Source organism: Misgurnus anguillicaudatus, chromosome 10 (genome assembly GCF_027580225.2).
Source record: "Misgurnus anguillicaudatus chromosome 10, ASM2758022v2, whole genome shotgun sequence".
Classification (NCBI taxonomy): domain Eukaryota; kingdom Metazoa; phylum Chordata; class Actinopteri; order Cypriniformes; family Cobitidae; genus Misgurnus; species Misgurnus anguillicaudatus.
Window position 1 is genome coordinate 4,909,445 of NC_073346.2, and position 24,048 is coordinate 4,933,492.

At 44.2% G+C, this 24,048-nt stretch overlaps 38 non-coding genes across 38 annotated transcripts; 21 read left to right on the forward strand and 17 right to left on the reverse strand.

The window, feature by feature from the left end:
* Positions 1-42: 42 nt before the first annotated feature.
* trnad-guc (transfer RNA aspartic acid (anticodon GUC)) lies at positions 43-114 on the reverse strand. The gene has a single exon. It is a non-coding gene; the product is annotated as a tRNA-Asp (tRNA).
* Positions 115-313: 199 nt separating this feature from the next.
* Positions 314-385, forward strand: trnag-ucc (transfer RNA glycine (anticodon UCC)). The gene has a single exon. It is a non-coding gene; the product is annotated as a tRNA-Gly (tRNA).
* A 926-nt stretch (positions 386-1,311) lies between these two features.
* Positions 1,312-1,426, forward strand: LOC141367562 (U5 spliceosomal RNA). The gene has a single exon (XR_012371914.1). It is a non-coding gene; the product is annotated as a U5 spliceosomal RNA (small nuclear RNA).
* Positions 1,427-2,340: 914 nt separating this feature from the next.
* Positions 2,341-2,412, reverse strand: trnad-guc (transfer RNA aspartic acid (anticodon GUC)). The gene has a single exon. It is a non-coding gene; the product is annotated as a tRNA-Asp (tRNA).
* Positions 2,413-2,611: 199 nt separating this feature from the next.
* Positions 2,612-2,683, forward strand: trnag-ucc (transfer RNA glycine (anticodon UCC)). The gene has a single exon. It is a non-coding gene; the product is annotated as a tRNA-Gly (tRNA).
* A 118-nt stretch (positions 2,684-2,801) lies between these two features.
* On the reverse strand, positions 2,802-2,873 carry trnad-guc (transfer RNA aspartic acid (anticodon GUC)). The gene has a single exon. It is a non-coding gene; the product is annotated as a tRNA-Asp (tRNA).
* Positions 2,874-3,609: 736 nt separating this feature from the next.
* Positions 3,610-3,724, forward strand: LOC141367537 (U5 spliceosomal RNA). The gene has a single exon (XR_012371889.1). It is a non-coding gene; the product is annotated as a U5 spliceosomal RNA (small nuclear RNA).
* Positions 3,725-4,638: 914 nt separating this feature from the next.
* Positions 4,639-4,710, reverse strand: trnad-guc (transfer RNA aspartic acid (anticodon GUC)). The gene has a single exon. It is a non-coding gene; the product is annotated as a tRNA-Asp (tRNA).
* A 199-nt stretch (positions 4,711-4,909) lies between these two features.
* On the forward strand, positions 4,910-4,981 carry trnag-ucc (transfer RNA glycine (anticodon UCC)). Its single transcript has one exon. It is a non-coding gene; the product is annotated as a tRNA-Gly (tRNA).
* Positions 4,982-5,099: 118 nt separating this feature from the next.
* Positions 5,100-5,171, reverse strand: trnad-guc (transfer RNA aspartic acid (anticodon GUC)). Its single transcript has one exon. It is a non-coding gene; the product is annotated as a tRNA-Asp (tRNA).
* A 735-nt stretch (positions 5,172-5,906) lies between these two features.
* Positions 5,907-6,021, forward strand: LOC141367468 (U5 spliceosomal RNA). The gene has a single exon (XR_012371820.1). It is a non-coding gene; the product is annotated as a U5 spliceosomal RNA (small nuclear RNA).
* Positions 6,022-6,935: 914 nt separating this feature from the next.
* trnad-guc (transfer RNA aspartic acid (anticodon GUC)) lies at positions 6,936-7,007 on the reverse strand. The gene has a single exon. It is a non-coding gene; the product is annotated as a tRNA-Asp (tRNA).
* Positions 7,008-7,206: 199 nt separating this feature from the next.
* Positions 7,207-7,278, forward strand: trnag-ucc (transfer RNA glycine (anticodon UCC)). The gene has a single exon. It is a non-coding gene; the product is annotated as a tRNA-Gly (tRNA).
* A 118-nt stretch (positions 7,279-7,396) lies between these two features.
* Positions 7,397-7,468, reverse strand: trnad-guc (transfer RNA aspartic acid (anticodon GUC)). The gene has a single exon. It is a non-coding gene; the product is annotated as a tRNA-Asp (tRNA).
* Positions 7,469-8,204: 736 nt separating this feature from the next.
* Positions 8,205-8,319, forward strand: LOC141367469 (U5 spliceosomal RNA). Its single transcript, XR_012371821.1, has one exon. It is a non-coding gene; the product is annotated as a U5 spliceosomal RNA (small nuclear RNA).
* A 914-nt stretch (positions 8,320-9,233) lies between these two features.
* Positions 9,234-9,305, reverse strand: trnad-guc (transfer RNA aspartic acid (anticodon GUC)). The gene has a single exon. It is a non-coding gene; the product is annotated as a tRNA-Asp (tRNA).
* A 199-nt stretch (positions 9,306-9,504) lies between these two features.
* Positions 9,505-9,576, forward strand: trnag-ucc (transfer RNA glycine (anticodon UCC)). Its single transcript has one exon. It is a non-coding gene; the product is annotated as a tRNA-Gly (tRNA).
* Positions 9,577-9,694: 118 nt separating this feature from the next.
* trnad-guc (transfer RNA aspartic acid (anticodon GUC)) lies at positions 9,695-9,766 on the reverse strand. Its single transcript has one exon. It is a non-coding gene; the product is annotated as a tRNA-Asp (tRNA).
* A 735-nt stretch (positions 9,767-10,501) lies between these two features.
* LOC141367470 (U5 spliceosomal RNA) lies at positions 10,502-10,616 on the forward strand. The gene has a single exon (XR_012371822.1). It is a non-coding gene; the product is annotated as a U5 spliceosomal RNA (small nuclear RNA).
* Positions 10,617-11,801: 1,185 nt separating this feature from the next.
* Positions 11,802-11,873, forward strand: trnag-ucc (transfer RNA glycine (anticodon UCC)). Its single transcript has one exon. It is a non-coding gene; the product is annotated as a tRNA-Gly (tRNA).
* A 118-nt stretch (positions 11,874-11,991) lies between these two features.
* On the reverse strand, positions 11,992-12,063 carry trnad-guc (transfer RNA aspartic acid (anticodon GUC)). The gene has a single exon. It is a non-coding gene; the product is annotated as a tRNA-Asp (tRNA).
* A 735-nt stretch (positions 12,064-12,798) lies between these two features.
* Positions 12,799-12,913, forward strand: LOC141367540 (U5 spliceosomal RNA). Its single transcript, XR_012371892.1, has one exon. It is a non-coding gene; the product is annotated as a U5 spliceosomal RNA (small nuclear RNA).
* Positions 12,914-14,141: 1,228 nt separating this feature from the next.
* trnag-ucc (transfer RNA glycine (anticodon UCC)) lies at positions 14,142-14,213 on the forward strand. The gene has a single exon. It is a non-coding gene; the product is annotated as a tRNA-Gly (tRNA).
* A 118-nt stretch (positions 14,214-14,331) lies between these two features.
* Positions 14,332-14,403, reverse strand: trnad-guc (transfer RNA aspartic acid (anticodon GUC)). The gene has a single exon. It is a non-coding gene; the product is annotated as a tRNA-Asp (tRNA).
* Positions 14,404-15,138: 735 nt separating this feature from the next.
* LOC141367471 (U5 spliceosomal RNA) lies at positions 15,139-15,253 on the forward strand. The gene has a single exon (XR_012371823.1). It is a non-coding gene; the product is annotated as a U5 spliceosomal RNA (small nuclear RNA).
* A 1,184-nt stretch (positions 15,254-16,437) lies between these two features.
* trnag-ucc (transfer RNA glycine (anticodon UCC)) lies at positions 16,438-16,509 on the forward strand. Its single transcript has one exon. It is a non-coding gene; the product is annotated as a tRNA-Gly (tRNA).
* Positions 16,510-17,425: 916 nt separating this feature from the next.
* Positions 17,426-17,540, forward strand: LOC141367531 (U5 spliceosomal RNA). Its single transcript, XR_012371883.1, has one exon. It is a non-coding gene; the product is annotated as a U5 spliceosomal RNA (small nuclear RNA).
* A 914-nt stretch (positions 17,541-18,454) lies between these two features.
* Positions 18,455-18,526, reverse strand: trnad-guc (transfer RNA aspartic acid (anticodon GUC)). Its single transcript has one exon. It is a non-coding gene; the product is annotated as a tRNA-Asp (tRNA).
* A 199-nt stretch (positions 18,527-18,725) lies between these two features.
* trnag-ucc (transfer RNA glycine (anticodon UCC)) lies at positions 18,726-18,797 on the forward strand. Its single transcript has one exon. It is a non-coding gene; the product is annotated as a tRNA-Gly (tRNA).
* A 118-nt stretch (positions 18,798-18,915) lies between these two features.
* Positions 18,916-18,987, reverse strand: trnad-guc (transfer RNA aspartic acid (anticodon GUC)). The gene has a single exon. It is a non-coding gene; the product is annotated as a tRNA-Asp (tRNA).
* A 736-nt stretch (positions 18,988-19,723) lies between these two features.
* Positions 19,724-19,838, forward strand: LOC141367473 (U5 spliceosomal RNA). Its single transcript, XR_012371825.1, has one exon. It is a non-coding gene; the product is annotated as a U5 spliceosomal RNA (small nuclear RNA).
* A 914-nt stretch (positions 19,839-20,752) lies between these two features.
* On the reverse strand, positions 20,753-20,824 carry trnad-guc (transfer RNA aspartic acid (anticodon GUC)). Its single transcript has one exon. It is a non-coding gene; the product is annotated as a tRNA-Asp (tRNA).
* Positions 20,825-21,023: 199 nt separating this feature from the next.
* trnag-ucc (transfer RNA glycine (anticodon UCC)) lies at positions 21,024-21,095 on the forward strand. The gene has a single exon. It is a non-coding gene; the product is annotated as a tRNA-Gly (tRNA).
* A 118-nt stretch (positions 21,096-21,213) lies between these two features.
* Positions 21,214-21,285, reverse strand: trnad-guc (transfer RNA aspartic acid (anticodon GUC)). Its single transcript has one exon. It is a non-coding gene; the product is annotated as a tRNA-Asp (tRNA).
* Positions 21,286-22,021: 736 nt separating this feature from the next.
* LOC141367396 (U5 spliceosomal RNA) lies at positions 22,022-22,136 on the forward strand. The gene has a single exon (XR_012371749.1). It is a non-coding gene; the product is annotated as a U5 spliceosomal RNA (small nuclear RNA).
* Positions 22,137-23,050: 914 nt separating this feature from the next.
* On the reverse strand, positions 23,051-23,122 carry trnad-guc (transfer RNA aspartic acid (anticodon GUC)). The gene has a single exon. It is a non-coding gene; the product is annotated as a tRNA-Asp (tRNA).
* Positions 23,123-23,321: 199 nt separating this feature from the next.
* trnag-ucc (transfer RNA glycine (anticodon UCC)) lies at positions 23,322-23,393 on the forward strand. The gene has a single exon. It is a non-coding gene; the product is annotated as a tRNA-Gly (tRNA).
* A 118-nt stretch (positions 23,394-23,511) lies between these two features.
* trnad-guc (transfer RNA aspartic acid (anticodon GUC)) lies at positions 23,512-23,583 on the reverse strand. The gene has a single exon. It is a non-coding gene; the product is annotated as a tRNA-Asp (tRNA).
* Positions 23,584-24,048: the final 465 nt, after the last annotated feature.

Genomic DNA, 24,048 nt, shown 5'->3' on the forward strand with positions numbered 1-24,048 from the left:
TAACTCTTGCATTTCAATCGGCAGTCCAGAAACAAAGCAAACCTCCCCGTCGGGGAATCGAACCCCGGTCTTCCGCGTGACAGGCGGAGATACTGTCCACTATACTAACGAGGACTTCTCTCTCTCGCTCTGGCATCACGCCGACCAACCTCCCCTTCGAAAGAGTACTCTTGGGATTCTGTGGTTATCCAGTTACAGACACCGGCGAGGCGAGGAAGGGAATCGACTGAATCCGTGATCAATTCAGTGCAGCTCTAAAACAACTGTTGGTTCAGGACATTCAAAGGTCCTGTTGAGCAACACCTTTCTGCCTGCGTTGGTGGTATAGTGGTGAGCATAGCTGCCTTCCAAGCAGTTGACCCGGGTTCGATTCCCGGCCAACGCATTGCTTTTTGCTCGACCCCATCGTGAGAACGAGAGCAACGCAGCGCACTTCTTCAGACGATTTTGATGCGTAAAGGTGGCTCGTGCAAGTTGTTTGAGAAGTCAAACGAAAAGGAGATCTCCCCGTCGGGGAATCGAACCCCGGTCTTCCGCGTGACAGGCGGAGATACTGGCCACTATACTAACGAGGATCTTTCGCCCAGGCTTAGTCGTCGAGCCGAATCCTCAATCCAGAACGCAGCATATAACACACGCTCCCCATTTGTGAGGACAGCCTTCCTGTTTATTCCCCCCGTCTTTTTGTTTATTTTGTCTGCTTGTTTATAATTTAAAAAGTTTCTTTACCTCCTTTTTTAAAAAACATTCCCTTCTACTGCCCCAGCCAACTACCTTCCTTACCCCAAAATCAGTAAACCCCTTAGATTGGTACTTTAAAAGGACAACCCTACCCCATTCTGAACCTCAATCCATCCCCTTGCTTTTTTACTATTTACCCGAAATAAATTAACCATAAACTACACCCTGCCCTAACACCAGCTATCATAACCCCAAAAAGAATTTTTGAAGTGAAAATGATCTATTAAGCTGAAGGTCTTAGACCTTGTTCTTCTGTTGGGGCCCTTTCTTTTTCCTTTTTTTCCCCTAGAGGCTATGGAAATTAATGAGATGGAGATTGGAGATAACCTGTGCCGGTGCATCCTCTGTGTAATGTGCACAGAGTTTCATTCCCCAAAACCTCTCAGCAAAAGATCACACTGTGACATGTTAGTAGCCTGTGCCTGTGTCTTTATTTTGCGCAGGAAGGTATTTCTACCTCTTTTGCTCCTCCGAGGTGGAAGGGTCTGGGTGGATCCTGAACCAGAAATTACCCTTTTTGAACATTATGGTGTGGCACAGGGAGCACACTGGGTCGAGGTTTGTTGGACATAACTCAAGTTTTCCTTCAACTACGTATAAATCTTTCGCCTTTTACTAAAGATTTCCGTGGAGGAGGACGTTGTGAGTTTATTGTATTTCTGGGTGCTCTGCTCACAGCAGAACTGCGTAGCTTTGGTCAATTGCAGAAAATCTTTCGTTATGGTCGGGTTTGTCGCGAGGTGTTCAGTAACGATGGTCGCTTCCGAAGCACTGCTTTATGAGGCTTCGAAACTTTTCAAAACCCTAGTTTCGAATCGATTTGCTCGGAGCTTGTTTCAAACTGGCCAAGTCACGTGATTTTAGCAAACGAGGCTTAATTACGTCATAACTGCACGTGATTTTAGCAAATGACGCTTCGTTACGTCATAACTGTTTTGAAACCTTTCGAAAATCCGATGGTTCACCACTAGGGGGAGTTGGTCACAAATGACCAGTGTCCAATATGGTCAGGTAAACTCGGGTCAGTTTTATTACGCAAGTTCATAAAACATGCATCCTTCTGGCTAATAACACTACCATTTTGTTTACTTTTTGTTTATAGACAGATTTAATGACAAAAATGTGCATTATTAAAAGGGGAGAGGGTTTTAATGATTTGTTTGGCCTAAATACAACTGAAAAACACACAATACACTTTTAATTATGTCTTAATAAGGTTAAATAATTGTTTTAAACATGTATTAATACAAATCTTGCTATTATTTTGTAAAACAAAGTGTAAAATGTTTGGAAAGATCTGCTTTAACACTATTTTGGCCAGCAGGTGTCGCCAGCGAGTGTGGTGTTTCGAACGCTTCGAAGAACTGAATCAATTTCCGAAGCAATTGGTTCAATCGATTCGAAGCTTCGAATAGTTTCGTTTCTCCCATCACCAGTGTTCAGTGGCTTCATCACCAGTGTTCAGTGGCTTTAAACAAAGGCGACTTGTGACTCCAACATAGGGACGGCGAGAGGTGCGAAAACGGCAAACTAAGAGCAGCGCTCAGCTCGTGCCGTTAACTCTTGCATTTCAATCGGCAGTCCAGAAACAAAGCAAACCTCCCCGTCGGGGAATCGAACCCCGGTCTTCCGCGTGACAGGCGGAGATACTGTCCACTATACTAACGAGGACTTCTCTCTCTCGCTCTGGCATCACGCCGACCAACCTCCCCTTCGAAAGAGTACTCTTGGGATTCTGTGGTTATCCAGTTACAGACACCGGCGAGGCGAGGAAGGGAATCGACTGAATCCGTGATCAATTCAGTGCAGCTCTAAAACAACTGTTGGTTCAGGACATTCAAAGGTCCTGTTGAGCAACACCTTTCTGCCTGCGTTGGTGGTATAGTGGTGAGCATAGCTGCCTTCCAAGCAGTTGACCCGGGTTCGATTCCCGGCCAACGCATTGCTTTTTGCTCGACCCCATCGTGAGAACGAGAGCAACGCAGCGCACTTCTTCAGACGATTTTGATGCGTAAAGGTGGCTCGTGCAAGTTGTTTGAGAAGTCAAACGAAAAGGAGATCTCCCCGTCGGGGAATCGAACCCCGGTCTTCCGCGTGACAGGCGGAGATACTGTCCACTATACTAACGAGGATCTTTCGCCCAGGCTTAGTCGTCGAGCCGAATCCTCAATCCAGAACGCAGCATATAACACACGCTCCCCATTTGTGAGGACAGCCTTCCTGTTTATTCCCCCCGTCTTTTTGTTTATTTTGTCTGCTTGTTTATAATTTAAAAAGTTTCTTTACCTCCTTTTTTAAAAAACATTCCCTTCTACTGCCCCAGCCAACTACCTTCCTTACCCCAAAATCAGTAAACCCCTTAGATTGGTACTTTAAAAGGACAACCCTACCCCATTCTGAACCTCAATCCATCCCCTTGCTTTTTTACTATTTACCCGAAATAAATTAACCATAAACTACACCCTGCCCTAACACCAGCTATCATAACCCCAAAAAGAATTTTTGAAGTGAAAATGATCTATTAAGCTGAAGGTCTTAGACCTTGTTCTTCTGTTGGGGCCCTTTCTTTTTCCTTTTTTTCCCCTAGAGGCTATGGAAATTAATGAGATGGAGATTGGAGATAACCTGTGCCGGTGCATCCTCTGTGTAATGTGCACAGAGTTTCATTCCCCAAAACCTCTCAGCAAAAGATCACACTGTGACATGTTAGTAGCCTGTGCCTGTGTCTTTATTTTGCGCAGGAAGGTATTTCTACCTCTTTTGCTCCTCCGAGGTGGAAGGGTCTGGGTGGATCCTGAACCAGAAATTACCCTTTTTGAACATTATGGTGTGGCACAGGGAGCACACTGGGTCGAGGTTTGTTGGACATAACTCAAGTTTTCCTTCAACTACGTATAAATCTTTCGCCTTTTACTAAAGATTTCCGTGGAGGAGGACGTTGTGAGTTTATTGTATTTTTGGGTGCTCTGCTCACAGCAGAACTGCGTAGCTTTGGTCAATTGCAGAAAATCTTTCGTTATGGTCGGGTTTGTCGCGAGGTGTTCAGTAACGATGGTCGCTTCCGAAGCACTGCTTTATGAGGCTTCGAAACTTTTCAAAACCCTAGTTTCGAATCGATTTGCTCGGAGCTTGTTTCAAACTGGCCAAGTCACGTGATTTTAGCAAACGAGGCTTCATTACGTCATAGCTGCACGTGATTTTAGCAAACGACGCTTCGTTACGTCATAACTGTTTTGAAACCTTTCGAAAATCCGATGGTTCACCACTAGGGGGAGTTGGTCACAAATGACCAGTGTCTAATATGGTCAGGTAAACTCGGGTCAGTTTTATTACGCAAGTTCATAAAACATGCATCCTTCTGGCTAATAACACTACCATTTTGTTTACTTTTTGTTTATAGACAGATTTAATGACAAAAATGTGCATTATTAAAAGGGGAGAGGGTTTTAATGATTTGTTTGGCCTAAATACAACTGAAAAACACACAATACACTTTTAATTATGTCTTAATAAGGTTAAATAATTGTTTTAAACATGTATTAATACAAATCTTGCTATTATTTTGTAAAACAAAGTGTAAAATGTTTGGAAAGATCTGCTTTAACACTATTTTGGCCAGCAGGTGTCGCCAGCGAGTGTGGTGTTTCGAACGCTTCGAAGAACTGAATCAATTTCCGAAGCAATTGGTTCAATCGATTCGAAGCTTCGAATAGTTTCGTTTCTCCCATCACCAGTGTTCAGTGGCTTCATCACCAGTGTTCAGTGGCTTTAAACAAAGGCGACTTGTGACTCCAACATGGGGACGGCGAGAGGTGCGAAAACGGCAAACTAAGAGCAGCGCTCAGCTCGTGCCGTTAACTCTTGCATTTCAATCGGCAGTCCAGAAACAAAGCAAACCTCCCCGTCGGGGAATCGAACCCCGGTCTTCCGCGTGACAGGCGGAGATACTGTCCACTATACTAACGAGGACTTCTCTCTCTCGCTCTGGCATCACGCCGACCAACCTCCCCTTGGAAAGAGTACTCTTGGGATTCTGTGGTTATCCAGTTACAGACACCGGCGAGGCGAGGAAGGGAATCGACTGAATCCGTGATCAATTCAGTGCAGCTCTAAAACAACTGTTGGTTCAGGACATTCAAAGGTCCTGTTGAGCAACACCTTTCTGCCTGCGTTGGTGGTATAGTGGTGAGCATAGCTGCCTTCCAAGCAGTTGACCCGGGTTCGATTCCCGGCCAACGCATTGCTTTTTGCTCGACCCCATCGTGAGAACGAGAGCAACGCAGCGCACTTCTTCAGACGATTTTGATGCGTAAAGGTGGCTCGTGCAAGTTGTTTGAGAAGTCAAACGAAAAGGAGATCTCCCCGTCGGGGAATCGAACCCCGGTCTTCCGCGTGACAGGCGGAGATACTGTCCACTATACTAACGAGGATCTTACGCCAAGGCTTAGTCGTCGAGCCGAATCCTCATTCCAGAACGCAGCATATAACACACGCTCCCCATTTGTGAGGACAGCCTTCCTGTTTATTCCCCCCGTCTTTTTGTTTATTTTGTCTGCTTGTTTATAATTTAAAAAGTTTCTTTACCTCCTTTTTTAAAAACATTCCCTTCTACTGCCCCAGCCAACTACCTTCCTTACCCCAAAATCAGTAAACCTCTTAGATTGGTACTTTAAAAGGACAACCCTACCCCATTCTGAACCTCAATCCATCCCCTTGCTTTTTTACTATTTACCCGAAATAAATTAACCATAAACTACACCCTGCCCTAACACCAGCTATCATAACCCCAAAAAGAATTTTTGAAGTGAAAATGATCTATTAAGCTGAAGGTCTTAGACCTTGTTCTTCTGTTGGGGCCCTTTCTTTTTCCTTTTTTTCCCCTAGAGGCTATGGAAATTAATGAGATGGAGATTGGAGATAACCTGTGCCGGTGCATCCTCTGTGTAATGTGCACAGAGTTTCATTCCCCAAAACCTCTCAGCAAAAGATCACACTGTGACATGTTAGTAGCCTGTGCCTGTGTCTTTATTTTGCGCAGGAAGGTATTTCTACCTCTTTTGCTCCTCCGAGGTGGAAGGGTCTGGGTGGATCCTGAACCAGAAATTACCCTTTTTGAACATTATGGTGTGGCACAGGGAGCACACTGGGTCGAGGTTTGTAGGACATAACTCAAGTTTTCCTTCAACTACGTATAAATCTTTCGCCTTTTACTAAAGATTTCCGTGGAGGAGGACGTTGTGAGTTTATTGTATTTTTGGGTGCTCTGCTCACAGCAGAGCTGCGTAGCTTTGGTCAATTGCAGAAAATCTTTCGTTATGGTCGGGTTTGTCGCGAGGTGTTCAGTAACGATGGTCGCTTCCGAAGCACTGCTTTATGAGGCTTCGAAACTTTTCAAAACCCTAGTTTCGAATCGATTTGCTCGGAGCTTGTTTTAAACTGGCCAAGTCACGTGATTTTAGCAAACGAGGCTTCATTACGTCATAACTGCACGTGATTTTAGCAAACGACGCTTCGTTACGTCATAACTGTTTTGAAACCTTTCGAAAATCCGATGGTTCACCACTAGGGGGAGTTGGTCACAAATGACCAGTGTCTAATATGGTCAGGTAAACTCGGGTCAGTTTTATTACGCAAGTTCATAAAACATGCATCCTTCTGGCTAATAACACTACCATTTTGTTTACTTTTTGTTTATAGACAGATTTAATGACAAAAATGTGCATTATTAAAAGGGGAGAGGGTTTTAATGATTTGTTTGGCCTAAATACAACTGAAAAACACACAATACACTTTTAATTATGTCTTAATAAGGTTAAATAATTGTTTTAAACATGTATTAATACAAATCTTGCTATTATTTTGTAAAACAAAGTGTAAAATGTTTGGAAAGATCTGCTTTAACACTATTTTGGCCAGCAGGTGTCGCCAGCGAGTGTGGTGTTTCGAACGCTTCGAAGAACTGAATCAATTTCCGAAGCAATTGGTTCAATCGATTCGAAGCTTCGAATAGTTTCGTTTCTCCCATCACCAGTGTTCAGTGGCTTCATCACCAGTGTTCAGTGGCTTTAAACAAAGGCGACTTGTGACTCCAACATAGGGACGGCGAGAGGTGCGAAAACGGCAAACTAAGAGCAGCGCTCAGCTCGTGCCGTTAACTCTTGCATTTCAATCGGCAGTCCAGAAACAAAGCAAACCTCCCCGTCGGGGAATCGAACCCCGGTCTTCCGCGTGACAGGCGGAGATACTGTCCACTATACTAACGAGGACTTCTCTCTCTCGCTCTGGCATCACGCCGACCAACCTCCCCTTCGAAAGAGTACTCTTGGGATTCTGTGGTTATCCAGTTACAGACACCGGCGAGGCGAGGAAGGGAATCGACTGAATCCGTGATCAATTCAGTGCAGCTCTAAAACAACTGTTGGTTCAGGACATTCAAAGGTCCTGTTGAGCAACACCTTTCTGCCTGCGTTGGTGGTATAGTGGTGAGCATAGCTGCCTTCCAAGCAGTTGACCCGGGTTCGATTCCCGGCCAACGCATTGCTTTTTGCTCGACCCCATCGTGAGAACGAGAGCAACGCAGCGCACTTCTTCAGACGATTTTGATGCGTAAAGGTGGCTCGTGCAAGTTGTTTGAGAAGTCAAACGAAAAGGAGATCTCCCCGTCGGGGAATCGAACCCCGGTCTTCCGCGTGACAGGCGGAGATACTGTCCACTATACTAACGAGGATCTTTCGCCCAGGCTTAGTCGTCGAGCCGAATCCTCAATCCAGAACGCAGCATATAACACACGCTCCCCATTTGTGAGGACAGCCTTCCTGTTTATTCCCCCCGTCTTTTTGTTTATTTTGTCTGCTTGTTTATAATTTAAAAAGTTTCTTTACCTCCTTTTTTAAAAAACATTCCCTTCTACTGCCCCAGCCAACTACCTTCCTTACCCCAAAATCAGTAAACCCCTTAGATTGGTAATTTAAAAGGACAACCCTACCCCATTCTGAACCTTAATCCATCCCCTTGCTTTTTTACTATTTACCCGAAATAAATTAACCATAAACTACACCCTGCCCTAACACCAGCTATCATAACCCCAAAAAGAATTTTTGAAGTGAAAATGATCTATTAAGCTGAAGGTCTTAGACCTTGTTCTTCTGTTGGGGCCCTTTCTTTTTCCTTTTTTTCCCCTAGAGGCTATGGAAATTAATGAGATGGAGATTGGAGATAACCTGTGCCGGTGCATCCTCTGTGTAATGTGCACAGAGTTTCATTCCCCAAAACCTCTCAGCAAAAGATCACACTGTGACATGTTAGTAGCCTGTGCCTGTGTCTTTATTTTGCGCAGGAAGGTATTTCTACCTCTTTTGCTCCTCCGAGGTGGAAGGGTCTGGGTGGATCCTGAACCAGAAATTACCCTTTTTGAACATTATGGTGTGGCACAGGGAGCACACTGGGTCGAGGTTTGTTGGACATAACTCAAGTTTTCCTTCAACTACGTATAAATCTTTCGCCTTTTACTAAAGATTTCCGTGGAGGAGGACGTTGTGAGTTTATTGTATTTTTGGGTGCTCTGCTCACAGCAGAGCTGCGTAGCTTTGGTCAATTGCAGAAAATCTTTCGTTATGGTCGGGTTTGTCGCGAGGTGTTCAGTAACGATGGTCGCTTCCGAAGCACTGCTTTATGAGGCTTCGAAACTTTTCAAAACCCTAGTTTCGAATCGATTTGCTCGGAGCTTGTTTCAAACTGGCCAAGTCACGTGATTTTAGCAAACGAGGCTTCATTACGTCATAGCTGCACGTGATTTTAGCAAACGACGCTTCGTTACGTCATAACTGTTTTGAAACCTTTCGAAAATCCGATGGTTCACCACTAGGGGGAGTTGGTCACAAATGACCAGTGTCTAATATGGTCAGGTAAACTCGGGTCAGTTTTATTACGCAAGTTCATAAAACATGCATCCTTCTGGCTAATAACACTACCATTTTGTTTACTTTTTGTTTATAGACAGATTTAATGACAAAAATGTGCATTATTAAAAGGGGAGAGGGTTTTAATGATTTGTTTGGCCTAAATACAACTGAAAAACACACAATACACTTTTAATTATGTCTTAATAAGGTTAAATAATTGTTTTAAACATGTATTAATACAAATCTTGCTATTATTTTGTAAAACAAAGTGTAAAATGTTTGGAAAGATCTGCTTTAACACTATTTTGGCCAGCAGGTGTCGCCAGCGAGTGTGGTGTTTCGAACGCTTCGAAGAACTGAATCAATTTCCGAAGCAATTGGTTCAATCGATTCGAAGCTTCGAATAGTTTCGTTTCTCCCATCACCAGTGTTCAGTGGCTTCATCACCAGTGTTCAGTGGCTTTAAACAAAGGCGACTTGTGACTCCAACATAGGGACGGCGAGAGGTGCGAAAACGGCAAACTAAGAGCAGCGCTCAGCTCGTGCCGTTAACTCTTGCATTTCAATCGGCAGTCCAGAAACAAAGCAAACCTCCCCGTCGGGGAATCGAACCCCGGTCTTCCGCGTGACAGGCGGAGATACTGTCCACTATACTAACGAGGACTTCTCTCTCTCGCTCTGGCATCACGCCGACCAACCTCCCCTTCGAAAGAGTACTCTTGGGATTCTGTGGTTATCCAGTTACAGACACCGGCGAGGCGAGGAAGGGAATCGACTGAATCCGTGATCAATTCAGTGCAGCTCTAAAACAACTGTTGGTTCAGGACATTCAAAGGTCCTGTTGAGCAACACCTTTCTGCCTGCGTTGGTGGTATAGTGGTGAGCATAGCTGCCTTCCAAGCAGTTGACCCGGGTTCGATTCCCGGCCAACGCATTGCTTTTTGCTCGACCCCATCGTGAGAACGAGAGCAACGCAGCGCACTTCTTCAGACGATTTTGATGCGTAAAGGTGGCTCGTGCAAGTTGTTTGAGAAGTCAAACGAAAAGGAGATCTCCCCGTCGGGGAATCGAACCCCGGTCTTCCGCGTGACAGGCGGAGATACTGTCCACTATACTAACGAGGATCTTACGCCCAGGCTTAGTCGTCGAGCCGAATCCTCAATCCAGAACGCAGCATATAACACACGCTCCCCATTTGTGAGGACAGCCTTCCTGTTTATTCCCCCCGTCTTTTTGTTTATTTTGTCTGCTTGTTTATAATTTAAAAAGTTTCTTTACCTCCTTTTTTAAAAACATTCCCTTCTACTGCCCCAGCCAACTACCTTCCTTACCCCAAAATCAGTAAACCTCTTAGATTGGTACTTTAAAAGGACAACCCTACCCCATTCTGAACCTCAATCCATCCCCTTGCTTTTTTACTATTTACCGGAAATAAATTAACCATAAACTACACCCTGCCCTAACACCAGCTATCATAACCCCAAAAAGAATTTTTGAAGTGAAAATGATCTATTAAGCTGAAGGTCTTAGACCTTGTTCTTCTGTTGGGGCCCTTTCTTTTTCCTTTTTTTCCCCTAGAGGCTATGGAAATTAATGAGATGGAGATTGGAGATAACCTGTGCCGGTGCATCCTCTGTGTAATGTGCACAGAGTTTCATTCCCCAAAACCTCTCAGCAAAAGATCACACTGTGACATGTTAGTAGCCTGTGCCTGTGTCTTTATTTTGCGCAGGAAGGTATTTCTACCTCTTTTGCTCCTCCGAGGTGGAAGGGTCTGGGTGGATCCTGAACCAGAAATTACCCTTTTTGAACATTATGGTGTGCCACAGGGAGCACACTGGGTCCAGGTTTGTTGGACATAACTCAAGTTTTCCTTCAACTACGTATAAATCTTTCGCCTTTTACTAAAGATTTCCGTGGAGGAGGACGTTGTGAGTTTATTGTATTTTTGGGTGCTCTGCTCACAGCAGAGCTGCGTAGCTTTGGTCAATTGCAGAAAATCTTTCGTTATGGTCGGGTTTGTCGCGAGGTGTTCAGTAACGATGGTCGCTTCCGAAGCACTGCTTTATGAGGCTTCGAAACTTTTCAAAACCCTAGTTTCGAATCGATTTGCTCGGAGCTTGTTTCAAACTGGCCAGGTCACGTGATTTTAGCAAACGAGGCTTCATTACGTCATAACTGCACGTGATTTTAGCAAACAACGCTTCGTTACGTCATAACTGTTTTGAAACCTTTCGAAAATCCGATGGTTCACCACTAGGGGGAGTTGGTCACAAATGACCAGTGTCTAATATGGTCAGGTAAACTCGGGTCAGTTTTATTACGCAAGTTCATAAAACATGCATCCTTCTGGCTAATAACACTACCATTTTGTTTACTTTTTGTTTATAGACAGATTTAATGACAAAAATGTGCATTATTAAAAGGGGAGAGGGTTTTAATGATTTGTTTGGCCTAAATACAACTGAAAAACACACAATACACTTTTAATTATGTCTTAATAAGGTTAAATAATTGTTTTAAACATGTTTATAATACAAATCTTGCTATTATTTTGTAAAACAAAGTGTAAAATGTTTGGAAAGACTGCTTTAACACTATTTTGGCCAGCAGGTGTCGCCAGCGAGTGTGGTGTTTCGAACGCTTCGAAGAACTGAATCAATTTCCGAAGCAATTGGTTCAATCGATTCGAAGCTTCGAATAGTTTCGTTTCTCCCATCACCAGTGTTCAGTGGCTTCATCACCAGTGTTCAGTGGCTTTAAACAAAGGCGACTTGTGACTCCAACATAGGGACGGCGAGAGGTGCGAAAACGGCAAACTAAGAGCAGCGCTCAGCTCGTGCCGTTAACTCTTGCATTTCAATCGGCAGTCCAGAAACAAAGCAAACCTCCCCGTCAGGGAATCGAACCCCGGTCTTCCGTGTGACAGGCGGAGATACTGTCCACTATACTAACGAGGACTTCTCTCTCTCGCTCTGGCATCACGCCGACCAACCTCCCCTTCGAAAGAGTACTCTTGGGATTCTGTGGTTATCCAGTTACAGACACCGGCGAGGCGAGGAAGGGAATCGACTGAATCCGTGATCAATTCAGTGCAGCTCTAAAACAACTGTTGGTTCAGGACATTCAAAGGTCCTGTTGAGCAACACCTTTCTGCCTGCGTTGGTGGTATAGTGGTGAGCATAGCTGCCTTCCAAGCAGTTGACCCGGGTTCGATTCCCGGCCAACGCATTGCTTTTTGCTCGACCCCATCGTGAGAACGAGAGCAACGCAGCGCACTTCTTCAGACGATTTTGATGCGTAAAGGTGGCTCGTGCAAGTTGTTTGAGAAGTCAAACGAAAAGGAGATCTCCCCGTCGGGGAATCGAACCCCGGTCTTCCGCGTGACAGGCGGAGATACTGTCCACTATACTAACGAGGATCTTACGCCTAGGCTTAGTCGTCGAGCCGAATCCTCAATCCAGAACGCAGCATATAACACACGCTCCCCATTTGTGAGGACAGCCTTCCTGTTTATTCCCCCCGTCTTTTTGTTTATTTTGTCTGCTTGTTTATAATTTAAAAAGTTTCTTTACCTCCTTTTTTAAAAACATTCCCTTCTACTGCCCCAGCCAACTACCTTCCTTACCCCAAAATCAGTAAACCTCTTAGATTGGTACTTTAAAAGGACAACCCTACCCCATTCTGAACCTCAATCCATCCCCTTGCTTTTTTACTATTTACCCGAAATAAATTAACCATAAACTACACCCTGCCCTAACACCAGCTATCATAACCCCAAAAAGAATTTTTGAAGTGAAAATGATCTATTAAGCTGAAGGTCTTAGACCTTGTTCTTCTGTTGGGGCCCTTTCTTTTTCCTTTTTTTCCCCTAGAGGCTATGGAAATTAATGAGATGGAGATTGGAGATAACCTGTGCCGGTGCATCCTCTGTGTAATGTGCACAGAGTTTCATTCCCCAAAACCTCTCAGCAAAAGATCACACTGTGACATGTTAGTAGCCTGTGCCTGTGTCTTTATTTTGCGCAGGAAGGTATTTCTACCTCTTTTGCTCCTCCGAGGTGGAAGGGTCTGGGTGGATCCTGAACCAGAAATTACCCTTTTTGAACATTATGGTGTGGCACAGGGAGCACACTGGGTCGAGGTTTGTTGGACATAACTCAAGTTTTCCTTCAACTATGTATAAATCTTTCGCCTTTTACTAAAGATTTCCGTGGAGGAGGACGTCGTGAGTTTATTGTATTTTTGGGTGCTCTGCTCACAGCAGAGCTGCGTAGCTTTGGTCAATTGCAGAAAATCTTTCGTTATGGTCGGGTTTGTCGCGAGGTGTTCAGTAACGATGGTCGCTTCCGAAGCACTGCTTTATGAGGCTTCGAAACTTTTCAAAACCCTAGTTTCGAATCGATTTGCTCGGAGCTTGTTTCAAACTGGCCAAGTCACGTGATTTTAGCAAACGAGGCTTCATTACGTCATAACTGCACGTGATTTTAGCAAACGACGCTTCGTTACGTCATAACTGTTTTGAAACCTTTCGAAAATCCGATGGTTCACCACTAGGGGGAGTTGGTCACAAATGACCAGTGTCTAATATGGTCAGGTAAACTCGGGTCAGTTTTATTACGCAAGTTCATAAAACATGCATCCTTCTGGCTAATAACACTACCATTTTGTTTACTTTTTGTTTATAGACAGATTTAATGACAAAAATGTGCATTATTAAAAGGGGAGAGGGTTTTAATGATTTGTTTGGCCTAAATACAACTGAAAAACACACAATACACTTTTAATTATGTCTTAATAAGGTTAAATAATTGTTTTAAACATGTATTAATACAAATCTTGCTATTATTTTGTAAAACAAAGTGTAAAATGTTTGGAAAGATCTGCTTTAACACTATTTTGGCCAGCAGGTGTCGCCAGCGAGTGTGGTGTTTCGAACGCTTCGAAGAACTGAATCAATTTCCGAAGCAATTGGTTCAATCGATTCGAAGAACTGAATCAATTTCCGAAGCAATTGGTTCAATCGATTCGAAGCTTCGAATAGTTTCGTTTCTCCCATCACCAGTGTTCAGTGGCTTCATCACCAGTGTTCAGTGGCTTTAAACAAAGGCGACTTGTGACTCCAACATAGGGATGGCGAGAGGTGCGAAAACGGCAAACTAAGAGCAGCGCTCAGCTCGTGCCGTTAACTCTTGCATTTCAATCGGCAGTCCAGAAACAAAGCAAACCTCCCCGTCGGGGAATCGAACCCCAGTCTTCCGCGTGACAGGCGGAGATACTGTCCACTATACTAACGAGGACTTCTCTCTCTCGCTCTGGCATCACGCCGACCAACCTCCCCTTCGAAAGAGTACTCTTGGGATTCTGTGGTTATCCAGTTACAGACACCGGCGAGGCGAGGAAGGGAATCGACTGAATCCGTGATCAATTCAGTGCAGCTCTAAAACAACTGTTGGTTCAGGACATTCAAAGGTCCTGTTGAGCAACACCTTTCTGCCTGCGTTGGTGGTATAGTGGTGAGCATAGCTGCCTTCCAAGCAGTTGACCCGGGTTCGATTCCCGGCCAACGCATTGCTTTTTGCTCGACCCCATCGTGAGAACGAGAGCAACGCAGCGCACTTCTTCAGACGATTTTGATGCGTAAAGGTGGCTCGTGCAAGTTGTTTGAGAAGTCAAACGAAAAGGAGATCTCCCCGTCGGGGAATCGAACCCCGGTCTTCCGCGTGACAGGCGGAGATACTGTCCACTATACTAACGAGGATCTTACGCCCAGTCTTAGTCGTCGAGCCGAATCCTCAATCCAGAACGCAGCATATAACACACGCTCCCCATTTGTGAGGACAGCCTTCCTGTTTATTCCCCCCGTCTTTTTGTTTATTTTGTCTGCTTGTTTATAATTTAAAAAGTTTCTTTACCTCCTTTTTTAAAAACATTCCCTTCTACTGCCCCAGCCAACTACCTTCCTTACCCCAAAATCAGTAAACCTCTTAGATTGGTACTTTAAAAGGACAACCCTACCCCATTCTGAACCTCAATCCATCCCCTTGCTTTTTTACTATTTACCGGAAATAAATTAACCATAAACTACACCCTGCCCTAACACCAGCTATCATAACCCCAAAAAGAATTTTTGAAGTGAAAATGATCTATTAAGCTGAAGGTCTTAGACCTTGTTCTTCTGTTGGGGCCCTTTCTTTTTCCTTTTTTTCCCCTAGAGGCTATGGAAATTAATGAGATGGAGATTGGAGATAACCTGTGCCGGTGCATCCTCTGTGTAATGTGCACAGAGTTTCATTCCCCAAAACCTCTCAGCAAAAGATCACACTGTGACATGTTAGTAGCCTGTGCCTGTGTCTTTATTTTGCGCAGGAAGGTATTTCTACCTCTTTTGCTCCTCCGAGGTGGAAGGGTCTGGGTGGATCCTGAACCAGAAATTACCCTTTTTGAACATTATGGTGTGGCACAGGGAGCACACTGGGTCGAGGTTTGTTGGACATAACTCAAGTTTTCCTTCAACTACGTATAAATCTTTCGCCTTTTACTAAAGATTTCCGTGGAGGAGGACGTTGTGAGTTTATTGTATTTTTGGGTGCTCTGCTCACAGCAGAGCTGCGTAGCTTTGGTCAATTGCAGAAAATCTTTCGTTATGGTCGGGTTTGTCGCGAGGTGTTCAGTAACGATGGTCGCTTCCGAAGCACTGCTTTATGAGGCTTCGAAACTTTTCAAAACCCTAGTTTCGAATCGATTTGCTCGGAGCTTGTTTCAAACTGGCCAAGTCACGTGATTTTAGCAAACAAGGCTTCATTACGTCATAACTGCACGTGATTTTAGCAAACGACGCTTCGTTACGTCATAACTGTTTTGAAACCTTTCGAAAATCCGATGGTTCACCACTAGGGGGAGTTGGTCACAAATGACCAGTGTCTAATATGGTCAGGTAAACTCGGGTCAGTTTTATTACGCAAGTTCATAAAACATGCATCCTTCTGGCTAATAACACTACCATTTTGTTTACTTTTTGTTTATAGACAGATTTAATGACAAAAATGTGCATTATTAAAAGGGGAGAGGGTTTTAATGATTTGTTTGGCCTAAATACAACTGAAAAACACACAATACACTTTTAATTATGTCTTAATAAGGTTAAATAATTGTTTTAAACATGTATTAATACAAATCTTGCTATTATTTTGTAAAACAAAGTGTAAAATGTTTGGAAAGACTGCTTTAACACTATTTTGGCCAGCAGGTGTCGCCAGCGAGTGTGGTGTTTCGAACGCTTCGAAGAACTGAATCAATTTCCGAAGCAATTGGTTCAATCGATTCGAAGCTTCGAATAGTTTCGTTTCTCCCATCACCAGTGTTCAGTGGCTTCATCACCAGTGTTCAGTGGCTTTAAACAAAGGCGACTTGTGACTCCAACATAGGGACGGCGAGAGGTGCGAAAACGGCAAACTAAGAGCAGCGCTCAGCTCGTGCTGTTAACTCTTGCATTTCAATCGGCAGTCCAGAAACAAAGCAAACCTCCCCGTCGGGGAATCGAACCCCGGTCTTCCGTGTGACAGGCGGAGATACTGTCCACTATACTAACGAGGACTTCTCTCTCTCGCTCTGGCATCACGCCGACCAACCTCCCCTTCGAAAGAGTACTCTTGGGATTCTGTGGTTATCCAGTTACAGACACCGGCGAGGCGAGGAAGGGAATCGACTGAATCCGTGATCAATTCAGTGCAGCTCTAAAACAACTGTTGGTTCAGGACATTCAAAGGTCCTGTTGAGCAACACCTTTCTGCCTGCGTTGGTGGTATAGTGGTGAGCATAGCTGCCTTCCAAGCAGTTGACCCGGGTTCGATTCCCGGCCAACGCATTGCTTTTTGCTCGACCCCATCGTGAGAACGCAGCGCACTTCTTCAGACGATTTTGATGCGTAAAGGTGGCTCGTGCAAGTTGTTTGAGAAGTCAAACGAAAAGGAGATCTCCCCGTCGGGGAATCGAACCCCGGTCTTCCGCGTGACAGGCGGAGATACTGTCCACTATACTAAAGAGGATCTTACGCCTAGGCTTAGTCGTCGAGCCGAATCCTCAATCCAGAACGCAGCATATAACACACGCTCCCCATTTGTGAGGACAGCCTTCCTGTTTATTCCCCCCGTCTTTTTGTTTATTTTGTCTGCTTGTTTATAATTTAAAAAGTTTCTTTACCTCCTTTTTTAAAAACATTCCCTTCTACTGCCCCAGCCAACTACCTTCCTTACCCCAAAATCAGTAAACCTCTTAGATTGGTACTTTAAAAGGACAACCCTACCCCATTCTGAACCTCAATCCATCCCCTTGCTTTTTTACTATTTACCCGAAATAAATTAACCATAAACTACACCCTGCCCTAACACCAGCTATCATAACCCCAAAAAGAATTTTTGAAGTGAAAATGATCTATTAAGCTGAAGGTCTTAGACCTTGTTCTTCTGTTGGGGCCCTTTCTTTTTCCTTTTTTTCCCCTAGAGGCTATGGAAATTAATGAGATGGAGATTGGAGATAACCTGTGCCGGTGCATCCTCTGTGTAATGTGCACAGAGTTTCATTCCCCAAAACCTCTCAGCAAAAGATCACACTGTGACATGTTAGTAGCCTGTGCCTGTGTCTTTATTTTGCGCAGGAAGGTATTTCTACCTCTTTTGCTCCTCCGAGGTGGAAGGGTCTGGGTGGATCCTGAACCAGAAATTACCCTTTTTGAACATTATGGTGTGGCACAGGGAGCACACTGGGTCGAGGTTTGTTGGACATAACTCAAGTTTTCCTTCAACTACGTATAAATCTTTCGCCTTTTACTAAAGATTTCCGTGGAGGAGGACGTCGTGAGTTTATTGTATTTTTGGGTGCTCTGCTCACAGCAGAGCTGCGTAGCTTTGGTCAATTGCAGAAAATCTTTCGTTATGGTCGGGTTTGTCGCGAGGTGTTCAGTAACGATGGTCGCTTCCGAAGCACTGCTTTATGAGGCTTCGAAACTTTTCAAAACCCTAGTTTCGAATCGATTTGCTCGGAGCTTGTTTCAAACTGGCCAAGTCACGTGATTTTAGCAAACGAGGCTTCATTACGTCATAACTGCACGTGATTTTAGCAAACGACGCTTCGTTACGTCATAACTGTTTTGAAACCTTTCGAAAATCCGATGGTTCACCACTAGGGGGAGTTGGTCACAAATGACCAGTGTCTAATATGGTCAGGTAAACTCGGGTCAGTTTTATTACGCAAGTTCATAAAACATGCATCCTTCTGGCTAATAACACTACCATTTTGTTTACTTTTTGTTTATAGACAGATTTAATGACAAAAATGTGCATTATTAAAAGGGGAGAGGGTTTTAATGATTTGTTTGGCCTAAATACAACTGAAAAACACACAATACACTTTTAATTATGTCTTAATAAGGTTAAATAATTGTTTTAAACATGTATTAATACAAATCTTGCTATTATTTTGTAAAACAAAGTGTAAAATGTTTGGAAAGATCTGCTTTAACACTATTTTGGCCAGCAGGTGTCGCCAGCGAGTGTGGTGTTTCGAACGCTTCGAAGAACTGAATCAATTTCCGAAGCAATTGGTTCAATCGATTCGAAGCTTCGAATAGTTTCGTTTCTCCCATCACCAGTGTTCAGTGGCTTCATCACCAGTGTTCAGTGGCTTTAAACAAAGGCGACTTGTGACTCCAACATAGGGATGGCGAGAGGTGCGAAAACGGCAAACTAAGAGCAGCGCTCAGCTCGTGCCGTTAACTCTTGCATTTCAATCGGCAGTCCAGAAACAAAGCAAACCTCCCCGTCGGGGAATCGAACCCCGGTCTTCCGCGTGACAGGCGGAGATACTGTCCACTATACTAACGAGGACTTCTCTCTCTCGCTCTGGCATCACGCCGACCAACCTCCCCTTCGAAAGAGTACTCTTGGGATTCTGTGGTTATCCAGTTACAGACACCGGCGAGGCGAGGAAGGGAATCGACTGAATCCGTGATCAATTCAGTGCAGCTCTAAAACAACTGTTGGTTCAGGACATTCAAAGGTCCTGTTGAGCAACACCTTTCTGCCTGCGTTGGTGGTATAGTGGTGAGCATAGCTGCCTTCCAAGCAGTTGACCCGGGTTCGATTCCCGGCCAACGCATTGCTTTTTGCTCGACCCCATCGTGAGAACGAGAGCAACGCAGCGCACTTCTTCAGACGATTTTGATGCGTAAAGGTGGCTCGTGCAAGTTGTTTGAGAAGTCAAACGAAAAGGAGATCTCCCCGTCGGGGAATCGAACCCCGGTCTTCCGCGTGACAGGCGGAGATACTGTCCACTATACTAACGAGGATCTTTCGCCCAGGCTTAGTCGTCGAGCCGAATCCTCAATCCAGAACGCAGCATATAACACACGCTCCCCATTTGTGAGGACAGCCTTCCTGTTTATTCCCCCCGTCTTTTTGTTTATTTTGTCTGCTTGTTTATAATTTAAAAAGTTTCTTTACCTCCTTTTTTAAAAAACATTCCCTTCTACTGCCCCAGCCAACTACCTTCCTTACCCCAAAATCAGTAAACCCCTTAGATTGGTACTTTAAAAGGACAACCCTACCCCATTCTGAACCTCAATCCATCCCCTTGCTTTTTTACTATTTACCCGAAATAAATTAACCATAAACTACACCCTGCCCTAACACCAGCTATCATAACCCCAAAAAGAATTTTTGAAGTGAAAATGATCTATTAAGCTGAAGGTCTTAGACCTTGTTCTTCTGTTGGGGCCCTTTCTTTTTCCTTTTTTTCCCCTAGAGGCTATGGAAATTAATGAGATGGAGATTGGAGATAACCTGTGCCGGTGCATCCTCTGTGTAATGTGCACAGAGTTTCATTCCCCAAAACCTCTCAGCAAAAGATCACACTGTGACATGTTAGTAGCCTGTGCCTGTGTCTTTATTTTGCGCAGGAAGGTATTTCTACCTCTTTTGCTCCTCCGAGGTGGAAGGGTCTGGGTGGATCCTGAACCAGAAATTACCCTTTTTGAACATTATGGTGTGGCACAGGGAGCACACTGGGTCGAGGTTTGTTGGACATAACTCAAGTTTTCCTTCAACTACGTATAAATCTTTCGCCTTTTACTAAAGATTTCCGTGGAGGAGGACGTTGTGAGTTTATTGTATTTTTGGGTGCTCTGCTCACAGCAGAGCTGCGTAGCTTTGGTCAATTGCAGAAAATCTTTCGTTATGGTCGGGTTTGTCGCGAGGTGTTCAGTAACGATGGTTGCTTCCGAAGCACTGCTTTATGAGGCTTCGAAACTTTTCAAAACCCTAGTTTCGAATCGATTTGCTCGGAGCTTGTTTCAAACTGGCCAAGTCACGTGATTTTAGCAAACGAGGCTTCATTACGTCATAACTGCACGTGATTTTAGCAAACGACGCTTCGTTACGTCATAACTGTTTTGAAACCTTTCGAAAATCCGATGGTTCACCACTAGGGGGAGTTGGTCACAAATGACCAGTGTCTAATATGGTCAGGTAAACTCGGGTCAGTTTTATTACGCAAGTTCATAAAACATGCATCCTTCTGGCTAATAACACTACCATTTTGTTTACTTTTTGTTTATAGACAGATTTAATGACAAAAATGTGCATTATTAAAAGGGGAGAGGGTTTTAATGATTTGTTTGGCCTAAATACAACTGAAAAACACACAATACACTTTTAATTATGTCTTAATAAGGTTAAATAATTGTTTTAAACATGTATTAATACAAATCTTGCTATTATTTTGTAAAACAAAGTGTAAAATGTTTGGAAAGTTCTGCTTTAACACTATTTTGGCCAGCAGGTGTCACCAGCGAGTGTGGTGTTTCGAACGCTTCGAAGAACTGAATCAATTTCCGAAGCAATTGGTTCAATCGATTCGAAGCTTCGAATAGTTTCGTTTCTCCCATCACCAGTGTTCAGTGGCTTCATCACCAGTGTTCAGTGGCTTTAAACAAAGGCGACTTGTGACTCCAACATAGGGATGGCGAGAGGTGCGAAAACGGCAAACTAAGAGCAGCGCTCAGCTCGTGCCGTTAACTCTTGCATTTCAATCGGCAGTCCAGAAACAAAGCAAACCTCCCCGTCGGGGAATCGAACCCCGGTCTTCCGCGTGACAGGCGGAGATACTGTCCACTATACTAACGAGGACTTCTCTCTCTCGCTCTGGCATCACGCCGACCAACCTCCCCTTCGAAAGAGTACTCTTGGGATTCTGTGGTTATCCAGTTACAGACACCGGCGAGGCGAGGAAGGGAATCGACTGAATCCGTGATCAATTCAGTGCAGCTCTAAAACAACTGTTGGTTCAGGACATTCAAAGGTCCTGTTGAGCAACACCTTTCTGCCTGCGTTGGTGGTATAGTGGTGAGCATAGCTGCCTTCCAAGCAGTTGACCCGGGTTCGATTCCCGGCCAACGCATTGCTTTTTGCTCGACCCCATCGTGAGAACGAGAGCAACGCAGCGCACTTCTTCAGACGATTTTGATGCGTAAAGGTGGCTCGTGCAAGTTGTTTGAGAAGTCAAACGAAAAGGAGATCTCCCCGTCGGGGAATCGAACCCCGGTCTTCCGCGTGACAGGCGGAGATACTGTCCACTATACTAACGAGGATCTTTCGCCCAGGCTTAGTCGTCGAGCCGAATCCTCAATCCAGAACGCAGCATATAACACACGCTCCCCATTTGTGAGGACAGCCTTCCTGTTTATTCCCCCCGTCTTTTTGTTTATTTTGTCTGCTTGTTTATAATTTAAAAAGTTTCTTTACCTCCTTTTTTAAAAAACATTCCCTTCTACTGCCCCAGCCAACTACCTTCCTTACCCCAAAATCAGTAAACCCCTTAGATTGGTACTTTAAAAGGACAACCCTACCCCATTCTGAACCTCAATCCATCCCCTTGCTTTTTTACTATTTACCCGAAATAAATTAACCATAAACTACACCCTGCCCTAACACCAGCTATCATAACCCCAAAAAGAATTTTTGAAGTGAAAATGATCTATTAAGCTGAAGGTCTTAGACCTTGTTCTTCTGTTGGGGCCCTTTCTTTTTCCTTTTTTTCCCCTAGAGGCTATGGAAATTAATGAGATGGAGATTGGAGATAACCTGTGCCGGTGCATCCTCTGTGTAATGTGCACAGAGTTTCATTCCCCAAAACCTCTCAGCAAAAGATCACACTGTGACATGTTAGTAGCCTGTGCCTGTGTCTTTATTTTGCGCAGGAAGGTATTTCTACCTCTTTTGCTCCTCCGAGGTGGAAGGGTCTGGGTGGATCCTGAACCAGAAATTACCCTTTTTGAACATTATGGTGTGGCACAGGGAGCACACTGGGTCGAGGTTTGTTGGACATAACTCAAGTTTTCCTTCAACTACGTATAAATCTTTCGCCTTTTACTAAAGATTTCCGTGGAGGAGAACGTTGTGAGTTTATTGTATTTTTGGGTGCTCTGCTCACAGCAGAGCTGCGTAGCTTTGGTCAATTGCAGAAAATCTTTCGTTATGGTCGGGTTTGTCGCGAGGTGTTCAGTAACGATGGTTGCTTCCGAAGCACTGCTTTATGAGGCTTCGAAACTTTTCAAAACCCTAGTTTCGAATCGATTTGCTCGGAGCTTGTTTCAAACTGGCCAAGTCACGTGATTTTAGCAAACGAGGCTTCATTACGTCATAACTGCACGTGATTTTAGCAAACGACGCTTCGTTACGTCATAACTGTTTTGAAACCTTTCGAAAATCCGATGGTTCACCACTAGGGGGAGTTGGTCACAAATGACCAGTGTCTAATATGGTCAGGTAAACTCGGGTCAGTTTTATTACGCAAGTTCATAAAACATGCATCCTTCTGGCTAATAACACTACCATTTTGTTTACTTTTTGTTTATAGACAGATTTAATGACAAAAATGTGCATTATTAAAAGGGGAGAGGGTTTTAATGATTTGTTTGGCCTAAATACAACTGAAAAACACACAATACACTTTTAATTATGTCTTAATAAGGTTAAATAATTGTTTTAAACATGTATTAATACAAATCTTGCTATTATTTTGTAAAACAAAGTGTAAAATGTTTGGAAAGTTCTGCTTTAACACTATTTTGGCCAGCAGGTGTCACCAGCGAGTGTGGTGTTTCGAACGCTTCGAAGAACTGAATCAATTTCCGAAGCAATTGGTTCAATCGATTCGAAGCTTCGAATAGTTTCGTTTCTCCCATCACCAGTGTTCAGTGGCTTCATCACCAGTGTTCAGTGGCTTTAAACAAAGGCGACTTGTGACTCCAACATAGGGATGGCGAGAGGTGCGAAAACGGCAAACTAAGAGCAGCGCTCAGCTCGTGCCGTTAACTCTTGCATTTCAATCGGCAGTCCAGAAACAAAGCAAACCTCCCCGTCGGGGAATCGAACCCCGGTCTTCCGCGTGACAGGCGGAGATACTGTCCACTATACTAACGAGGACTTCTCTCTCTCGCTCTGGCATCACGCCGACCAACCTCCCCTTCGAAAGAGTACTCTTGGGATTCTGTGGTTATCCAGTTACAGACACCGGCGAGGCGAGGAAGGGAATCGACTGAATCCGTGATCAATTCAGTGCAGCTCTAAAACAACTGTTGGTTCAGGACATTCAAAGGTCCTGTTGAGCAACACCTTTCTGCCTGCGTTGGTGGTATAGTGGTGAGCATAGCTGCCTTCCAAGCAGTTGACCCGGGTTCGATTCCCGGCCAACGCATTGCGTTTTGCTCGACCCCATCGTGAGAACGAGAGCAACGCAGCGCACTTCTTCAGACGATTTTGATGCGTAAAGGTGGCTCGTGCAAGTTGTTTGAGAAGTCAAACGAAAAGGAGATCTCCCCGTCGGGGAATCGAACCCCGGTCTTCCGCGTGACAGGCGGAGATACTGTCCACTATACTAACGAGGATCTTTCGCCCAGGCTTAGTCGTCGAGCCGAATCCTCAATCCAGAACGCAGCATATAACACACGCTCCCCATTTGTGAGGACAGCCTTCCTGTTTATTCCCCCCGTCTTTTTGTTTATTTTGTCTGCTTGTTTATAATTTAAAAAGTTTCTTTACCTCCTTTTTTAAAAAACATTCCCTTCTACTGCCCCAGCCTACTACCTTCCTTACCCCAAAATCAGTAAACCCCTTAGATTGGTACTTTAAAAGGACAACCCTACCCCATTCTGAACCTCAATCCATCCCCTTGCTTTTTTACTATTTACCCGAAATAAATTAACCATAAACTACACCCTGCCCTAACACCAGCTATCATAACCCCAAAAAGAATTTTTGAAGTGAAAATGATCTATTAAGCTGAAGGTCTTAGACCTTGTTCTTCTGTTGGGGCCCTTTCTTTTTCCTTTTTTTCCCCTAGAGGCTATGGA